We start from the raw sequence: 9,502 nt of genomic DNA, 5'->3' as shown, positions 1-9,502 counted from the left end.
GGAGTTTTGGGGCCTGAAAAGTGATTTGTATGTAATAGTTCTGGTTGGGCTGATGTAATCTGTATTAGACAAAGAGGTAGTTTAGCAGTGAATGAAGATAAGGCATGCTGGGTACAATGTATTAGCAAGTTCAGAAAGCTCGAGGGGACTTTCTGAAAGATTTAAACCACTAGTTACAATGTCTTAGCCAACAGTCTGTCGAAGTGTATTTCTCACACTAGACAAAGCTGTGGATATATTTCAGCAGATCTATTAAGTGTGATTTTTGCTTTTAAAATCATAATCCTCTAAACACTTACATGCTGTCCTGATGCATCAGGAGAAAGTTCTTCTCCCAGAAGGGGGTCAGGCCATGGAACAAGCACCCCAGGGAAGTGGTCACAGCACCAACCTGACAGAGCTCAAGAAGATTTTGGACAACGCTCTCTGGAACAGGGTGTGTGACTATTGGGGATGGTGCTGTGCAGGGCCAGGTGTTGGATTCGATTATTCTCATGGTACTCTTCCAACTTATTTTATGATTCTACTATAAATGAAGCCTTTTAGCTGTGGTGGCGAGAAGAAACCACGTTGCTTTTCTGTTTGCACTTCCCTCAAACTCTTGCAGTGGCTGAAGCAAGAGCAAAGGGCTAGATGAGCGACTTATGCTACTTTTTCTGCAGTTGAGCGACTTTACTCCTCATTTTTTCCCCAGCAGTCCTTTAATAATTGGCCGTTCTGGGGCAGTGCTCGCCTCAGTAGCGCGCAGCAGCGGGAGCGGGCCCGGGCCCACCCTCAGCCCCTCTCGGGCCGGGCCGGGCTGCGGGCGTGCCCGCGCGGGCCGGCAGGGGGCGCTGCTGCCCCGCGCTGGCCGCGCTCGCTCCCTTCGGCGGTTCCATTGGAGCAGCCGGAGACGAGTTGGCGCCATTTTGAAGCCGGCAGGGGGACCGGGGCGAGCTGCGGAAGGGGAGGGGGCTGGCAGCGATTGGCTGCGGCGGCGGCGGCGGCGGCAGCGCCTCTGCGAGCCCGGAGCGGCGGCAGCGCGGAGCGGACCCGCCTGCGACCAGCGAGGCGAGGCGGCTGCGGCGGGGTAAGGAGAACGGCACCTCGGCCACGGGTACCCCCGCCCCGTCCCCACTCCATTTTCCCTTCCCGGGGGCGTGGGGGGCGCCCGCCCGGAGCGAGCTCCGCGTCCAGCGCCGGAGGAGGACGGGGAGCGCAAGGGGAGCGGGAGGACAGAGCTCCCCTTGGCCCGTGGTGGAGCTCCCCCTTCCCATCCCCCTCGTCCCTCTGCGGGGCTGCTCCCCTCCCCCCTTTTCCGTGGCCGCCGTGAAATACTAAATTTCTCCCCCTCCCGCCCAGCACCCCGGGCGATGGGGTGACCTTGGCTGGGGTGCGCGGGGGCCCGGGGGTCACCCCTCGCCCCGGTGGCCCGGCGGGCGGTGTCGCGCCCAGCGCCGGTGGCTCCTCGCGGCGCGAAGTGGCGGGGGGGGGGGGCGGGGAGGCTGCTCGCCCGTGGCTGCGAGTGAGTGAGCGAGCGAGCGAGCGATCGCGGCTTCCCGGGTGTCCCTTTCCTTCCTGCCCCGGGCGTCCCCTCCCTCGCTGCCTGCCCCGGGCAGCCGGCCTGGTCCCCGCTCCGCGGGGCAGCACGGCGCTCCCGCCGCCCCGCGCGGCTGCTGCCCGGGCTGAGCGCGGGGACATCCCCGTCCCCTCCCCGCCCGGCTCGGTCTCTCCGCGCCGCACTTCGCAGCGCTCCTCAGCGGGAAGAGCTGACGGGGACCGCGTTTGGCGGGTCCCTGCTTGTGTGCGAGCCCGGTTCTTTCATGCTGGCTTAGCTTTTTTTTTTTTACCCCCTTCCTTTCCTCCTCTTTCTTTTTCCCTCCCACTTTGCATCAGGCTCTGTTAGAAAGCGCTCGAGAAGGGAGGACGGGGGGGAGCTGTGGGGGGGCGTTTGCCGCCGCCTGGTAGATGGAAAACTATGAATTTTACATCTGAATTGCCAGATGGAGAATGGTTAATTTATAGGTTATGTATTGTTTACGTTGAGAGCCTCCGGTCAGGAATTTAGGTCCGTAACTTCATCCCGCTGCAAATAAATCACTATCTGTTCTTCAAAACAAATCAACAATTAATGACGGTGAACAGTCCTGGAAAATTAAACTGCAGCAGACCAGCTCTACAGAGCTGGATTTTGTCTTGCCAGCCTTATTCTGACTTTTATGCTTGCTTGCTGCGCGGGTGCTTTCTGAGAGCTGTGATTATTTAGTTAGGCGTTGTGTTTTCCCATTTAACACAACTGCTGAAGCGTTCTCGTGTTGGTCTTTGTTTTGTGCTTGCCGGGTAGATGCTTTGGCTGTAATTGATTTCTCTTTGCTGGGGATGGAGTAAAAGGAGCGTTGAAAATTTGAGTGGCTTTATAGTTGAAAACGGGTGTCAAATCACGTTTTGGGAAGGGAGTGAGACGACGTGCATTCTTTCAGGTTTTTTGCTTCCAAACTAGTGGAGTTGTTCAGTTTTCAAGGGGTAGAAATTATGCTCTGTATGTACTGTAGATAGGCTAAATATTATACTGTGTAAAGTAACTTCTCAAAAAGAAGTGAAAGAGCTGAATGTGTGCCATGCTCAGATCACCTGAAAGAAGATTGACAGTGAGAGGCCATCAGGTAAGGTGGTTTAGCAGAGGTGTGTGTATCGTGTTCATCACAGTGTTTGAAAGGGTGCACTGCTGTAGAAAGTAGTTTAGTACTTTAGCACTTGCATGACATCTTGTGTCTATGTCTGAAGCAAGGTTGAGCTTAATTACTGTAGGGTTGGGGGGGTTATGCTGTCTCTGGGTGTGGTGTTTTGCTTGGGATTTTTTATATAGATCCTATATTGGAGTATTTACCTATGTGTTTCTTTAGTAGTTAGTATACAGACTGGATAAGCTATAGTTAATTTTTTGATAAAACAACTAAATAAATTAAAATGGAAAACCGTATTTTTAGCACTTGTATGAGACTTCTTTTTTATCTTTTAAATATTGAATTTAGACTTTATCTAACATGCTTACTTATGGACTGAAGTTGAGCAGGCCACCTAAGTCGTTATTAAGCTGTAATTAACCATATAAAAGCCAACAGTCATTGCTAGCATTTGGAAAAGCACAGTAATGAAATATGGGCATAACCTCGGGCATTATCCATTTTTGTCCGTAGAACAGGAGGTCTTGTTACCTCCTATAGATTGGGAAAGATGCATTTTCTTTTGGGGTATGTTGCTCTCTACCAGGCTTTCAGGTTATGCATTTTTCCTCTCTTTTTTCAGTCACACAATTTATAGTCATACAGAAGAGTTAGAGGATGTATCTGTGGATATGGATATGAGTCTTCTGGTTTAGTAAAGGATTTTCATTTAAAAGTGTTTGGAGTTAATGTGGTTTTTTTTTTTCTTTAAACCTGAACTGGGAGAGGTGATAAAGACTACTTGTTGCACAAGGAGAATTTTTATGGGAGCAACAAATAAGAAAATATGAAGCTGAACAGTAAAAGCAAAATTGGAGATGGAAGGAAGGTGTGATACTGCAACTCGTTAATTTTCCCTGTCAGTTTCACTTTAATATCCCTATCCCTTTATATTGCTTGCCCCAAATATTATGCCAAGAAAGAGGAAGGTATGTCTTTCCTGCTGCCTTCAGAGAAGTTCCTTTTTAGAATCAAAAAGTAGTTCTGATATGTGGAACATTATTTTACCACTTGTCAGTATTATTCTCCTTTTAACAGATATCTAAAGTAATGGTGTTTTTACTCTTAGCACAAAATGTCAATACTGCAACCTGAAATAATCATTGGATAGACAGAGAGGATATTGGAGGCTTTCAGTCAATTCTGAAACCAGGTGGTAAGCTAAAACTGAGGAAACTTTTAAAAGGTGTGTTAGTGTGATAGTCCTCAGTGGTGAAGTGTGTTAATTTTCCAGATTTGTAGACTCTCTGGACTGTCTGAACAGCACTGACAGATCCTAGAAGTAATCAAGGCTTTTAAAGGATTGTAAAATATATGGCTTTTAAAAAAAGAAACTTTTCTTTCCCTCAGAGATTGAACATCTAAAAGTTGAGGCTGTACATGTATATAAATTACATACCTATTGCTTCTCCATTGGTAGCCTCTTCAGTTAAAAGTAGTCTTGTAGAGGTGTTTTTTATCTGCTTTGCTGTGCTATTAAGAAAAGAGTTTCATATAGTTCTGTAAAGTAAAAATAAGAAAAAATACATGAAAAGTGAAGTGTATGAAAGAAAATTAACTTTGTTGTTTTAGGAAGTTAGTGGTTTGTTTCAAAATCTGCTTGGAACATTAAGGATGCCACAATAAAAAAAGCTGTTTATGTGAATATTTGCTGTAACAAATCCAATTTGAAAGAATTCAATGAAATACAAGTAATATTTTAATTTCATTTCTAAGAATCAAAATGTTAATGTCTCCATTATTTTTAAAGGTTATTACTGTCTGTCTCTGTGTATACTGCTTTTCAGCCTTTTCTAAAGTATGAAGAAGTCCTTGAAGTAGGTTTTGAGGATTAAGGCCTCTATTACTTTGTGGAATTCAGTCTGTTGCATCCCACCCCAAGCACTGGAAAAACATTCCACTTGTTTAATACTGCCTGATCTTTGGTTCTGTTTTTTCAGCTCACAAAAACTTTGGTATTAATATGCTTCAAGAAGTAATGATAAAAAAAAGTGCCATACCTCATTGGGAACAGATGGGGATGTTTGTACTAATCATCTCGTGTCTGTCACCATTTATACAGGAGTACCGTAACCAGGGATCAGGACCCCATCTGGGGTTTCCTTATTCAGACCCTGTTCTTTAAAGATCAGTTCCAGACAATACTATGTGTATTTTTTCTCTGACTTAATTAGGAATCCTGGTGAATGTTTCTGCTGCAGAAATGACGTGCTTCACGTTCGTGCTTTTTAATGGACAAAAAAAAGACACAAAGTTACCAGTCAAAAATATGATTATTGTCTTAATTGCTTCCATTGTAGTCACCTCAACTACATTTTCACAGAACATAGAATGGCCTGGATTGGAAAGGACCTTAAAGATCATATAGTTCCAACTGCCCTGCCATGCACAGGGAACCTTCCACCAGACCAGGTTGCTTAAGGCCCCATCCAACCTGTCCTTGAACACTTCAGGGATAGGGCATCCACAGCCTCTGTAGGCAACTTTCTCCACTATCTTCCTACTGTCAGAGTAAAGAACTTTTCCCTAATATCTAATCTAAACCTACTCTCAGTTTGAAGCCAATCCCTCTTATCCTGTCACTACATACTGTTGTGAAAAGTCCATCCATCTTTCTTGTAGACTCCTGTCATGTAGTGGAAGGTCACAGTTAGGTCAGCCTGAAGTCGTCTTCTACAGTCCGAATTCTCTCAGCCCTTCCTCATAGGAGAGGTGGTCCGTACCTCTTTTCAACTTTGTGGCCCTCCTCTGGACTTGCTGCCTGATGTCTTTCATGTGCTGGGGGATAGGAGTCTGTAGCTCTTTAAAAGAGGATTTGATTCTGCTAAAATGTGATAATTTAGGAAGTGACTCTTTAGAAGCTGATTATCCACAACTTCTGCCAAAGCAACCTTTGGTTCTCTTAGACATCCCAGTATATCCACGTTGTTCAATGTCAGAAACCTTCATCCTGAAAGTCTTAGGGAACAAATAAAAAACTACTAAAAGGATAAAACCCAACCCACCAAAAATCTAAATTACCCACAATAAGTAGAAACATACTGCTTGTGAGGAAGTCCTGAAAAAAAATTACATCAAAACTTCCTATATGTAGTCTTTGGGCCACCTTGAGTTTGACTGTTCACTTCTGTTAGTACTACTTTGTTACTTAGATGTACATTCCAATGAAGACAATCAGATTTCTGGGAAATTTTTGTCACTGCATATGTTAGGTTTTTGTTCTTAACAGAAAAGAATTGAATTGTCAGTTATGAGAATTGAGCAGAAGACACTTCATGGAAACTTGTAATTTCATTTTGGGGTTATTTTTTAAAATTCTTTTTCTGCATCTGCATATATAAAATTTCAAAGACTTCTTGGGGAAGATGTAGAGAGATGCTAGGCAGCTTTCCATTAGGTGTGATATTTTCTCTGATAATTTTTGTCGATTTTGTTCAGAATGAAGCATTATGTGTAGTTTCTGAGCACAGAAACAAAGTATATGGAAGTAACTGTAGCTTTTTGTGTCATCGCTTTGTGAAAACCTTTGTGAGGGACAATGTCTGTGGACAGTCCAAGTGCCACCCAGTGCTTTTCAAAAGTCTAAGTGAGACAAATTCACTTAATTCATGGTACAAAATAGAGTTTATATTTCTTTTTCTTCCTCTGAGTATGAACTGATCAGAGTAAGGCTGTAATTTTTGATTTGCTGGGTTTGTGAAATGGAAGAAAGAATAGATGAGCCAATGATAAACTCTTCAAAAAAGTTGTGAGGAAGTTTTTCAAAGAGACAACAAACAGGATATTCATTTTGTCTTCCATTTGCCTAACTTGCATCATGCAGTTTCTAATTCCTTCAGTTACATCAATGTTTCTAAGAGCTACAAAAAGAGATTTTGATGCATGTACAGTTCATGGAAAGAAATATTCTGCACTCTTTTTTTAATGGCTACCTGACCTGGACTTTGAGAATGGGAAACATTTTGAAAGTTTCCCCCAAAGTTACAAATGTTGCCTCTGGTAAGTTTTCCATACTGCGTTTTGTATATACATACAAAAGTGCATTTAAAGTAACTTTCTTTTTCTTAATGGGCCATTGCCCCCTGAATCTACTGTACTATATATAAAAAAACTTTAAAAGTATATTAAAATTGCAAATTCTTTTTAAAGAAAGTAAACAGTTTAAATTAATTTCTGCCCTTCTAAGTATATGTTACTTTAGTTATAATGTGTTGGGTTTTTTCAGCCTACTGTATTTAGGAATTAGAGCTGCATATCAAAGTCGGCACACATATTTTCCAAAAGCTGGAAAATGTAAAATGAATTGACAGGGGACTGTGGGAAGGGAGAAGCATATCTAGTAATTTGAATGATTGAATGTCACTTTGGGATACTGGAATTCATTCCTTCTGTCAGTTTCTTATGATCCCAGGCAAGTCTGTTTAACCAAACTTCCCACAAGAGCTTATTAGTAGTGCATTGATTTCCTGGGAGACAGGCTCTAGACCCAGAATACTTCTGCTTGGCTCAACAGATGCTTTAGTTTTAGATGCAGCACTGGATAAATTGGCATACTCTAAAAGTTGTGTCCTAAATTCCTCCTCCTAAATTCCTGACTCTATAGGCAAAATTGATAGTTCTTAAATTTCAGTCTGTATGCTGTTAGTTAATCTATAAAATGAGACAAATACTTATTTTTATGAAAAATTAGTCAAAATGTTGCAAAGACAAGTTAATTTTTATGGCACGCTAACATAGTACAGCATGAAACCCTACAAAAGCCCAGTAAAAAATGAACTCTTCATACTCTTCAGAGTATGGCTTAAATAGAACCTAATAAGGGATGCACATAAAATTATGCAGAGAAAAGTTGAATAGCTTCTTTGCTTTGACTGAAAAAGGAATCCTGTGGTGTGGGAAAAAAAGGTGAAGTGAAGGATCAGGTATATCAGCTCCTTTGTATGCATTTTCTTTAATATTTTATAAGAAACTTGAGTTCTGTTGCTTAACTCTTACTATGTGATTTTGCAACTATTTCTGGTATTTTCGTTGTTCCATTTTAATCAAACTTAGTAAAAAAAAATCACAGTATGGATGTGCTCCTGCCAGTCTTTAGGTTGTAAGCTTTGTATCTATGACTAATTGATGGGATTCTATTAGTAGCAAGGAGGGTTTTTTTAGCAGCTTAATGTAGGGTGAGGTATGAGAACTTTTCAGTGGATTCTTGTGAGTTTTTGTTGTTGGTAGAAGGGCAGTGTAACGTGGTGTTTGCGTGGTGCACATTGTATGCTCTGGAAAGGACTGAGGTCTGCTGGGGCTGCATTCCCCTCCTGCCAGCTGCAGCTCATCTTTCTACTCTGATCTTTCTTTAGTGACTTCTCTGTCTAGTTTGTCCTCATAGCTCTTGGGCTTCCAGTCCTTCATTGTAAATGTGCTTCCTCTTCCACCTTCTTCAAGACCTCTTAGGCTTTACAGGATCACAGAATAGTTTGAGTTGGAAGGGACCGCTGGGGGTCATCTAGTCCAGCCCCCGACTCCAACAGTGTCCCCTAGAGTTGGGACTATGTCCTGATGGCTTTTGAATGTCTCTGGGGAGGGAGACTTTACAACTTCTCTAGGCAGCCTATTTCAGTGCTCAGTCATCCTAGTGGAAAAGGAGTTCTTCCTTGTGTTCAGGTGGAACTTTGTGCATCAATTTCTGTCCATTGCTTCTTGTCCTATGCTTGGCACCATGATGAAGATCCTGGCTCCATCCTCTTGATCCTTATGTACATTGCACATTTTATGAACCACTAGGCTGATAGGTGTGTCAGCTGTGGTGTATGGTGTTGAGGTTCGTTTGTATTTTTTGTGTTTTTGTGTCTATTTTTTCCTTTTTTTTTTCTTTCTTTTTCTTCTCTCTCTCTTGTTAACTTTGCTTCTTGGTTAAATCCCTTTCATGTAACCCCTAAACTTTCTAGTCCCTTTGTCTGATAGGGCTTGTTGGTCTCTTCGGTGGAGTTAGTAGAAGTGTGTCCAAACATCAACTATTTCTATGGTAAGCTGAGCTTTTGGTCTTAATTAAGACAGACTGTTCTTGAGCTCAGAATCTGGCTGAGGTGTAAGCAAATGCAGCTTTTTGTGCTAAAGAATTAGCAACATCTGGCTGTAAGCAGACAGGTGGATTAGTGATGGATTCAGCTGTCAGCAGGATTTACCAGATGTGTTTGTTAGTCTGGTTTGGCTATGCTAACCTTCTAACTTCAGGGTAACAAGGACAGAGCAATGAGCAGTTCTTGTGTACAGGAACAGTTCTTGTACCTTAAGCAATAGGTAGGAACTCTCTGGACTGTTGTATCATGATTGTATGCTTACAGTCATAGTGCAAGAAGCTATATTTATTAATAATTTTAAACTTCCTCCTTTCACTTGAAAACGTTGTCCTTTTAAAAAAAATAAGCATTATTTTTCTTTAGGTCTTACTTGAATCCTAATGATTTCTATTTATGGAACACAATCCAGTGGGAAATGTATACAATTTTTCATCATTGTTTTTGATTTGATTTTTGTTAATACTCTCCTGGGTAAAATGAGAGGTCTTTTTGGGGAGTGGGTTACAGGGCAGTAAGGGAGTGATCCAGTCTAGTAAAATGAGGTCTGTGTCCTTATTGCACATCAGCACAGATCTAAACCTGACGGAAGGATAGCCCACATGCTGATGCATCCATGAATTTGTCTGTCATTGTGCAGCAAATGTGGCATAGAGCCATAGAAATTCTCAAGCTGGAAGGAACTCATAAGGGTCATTTAGTCCAACTCCCTGCTCCACACAGGACTACCTA

At 42.7% G+C, this 9,502-nt stretch overlaps 1 protein-coding gene across 4 annotated transcripts in view; it reads left to right on the top strand.

The window, feature by feature from the left end:
• The first annotated feature begins 893 nt into the window (after positions 1 to 893).
• Positions 894 to 9,502, top strand: part of PDS5B (PDS5 cohesin associated factor B) — a 96,809-nt gene continuing 88,200 nt past the window's right edge. For all 4 annotated transcript variants that reach the window (XM_079322384.1, XM_079322382.1, XM_079322383.1 and 1 more), the window contains exon 1: positions 894 to 1,069. The gene's annotated coding sequence lies outside the window, so the exon portion shown is untranslated. The remainder of the gene's footprint in view (positions 1,070 to 9,502) is intronic.

Source organism: Erithacus rubecula (assembly GCF_903797595.1).
Source record: "Erithacus rubecula genome assembly, chromosome: 1".
NCBI classification, from domain to species: domain Eukaryota; kingdom Metazoa; phylum Chordata; class Aves; order Passeriformes; family Muscicapidae; genus Erithacus; species Erithacus rubecula.
Note: the sequence above shows the minus strand (reverse complement) of the source record. Positions and strands in the feature narration are given on the sequence as shown.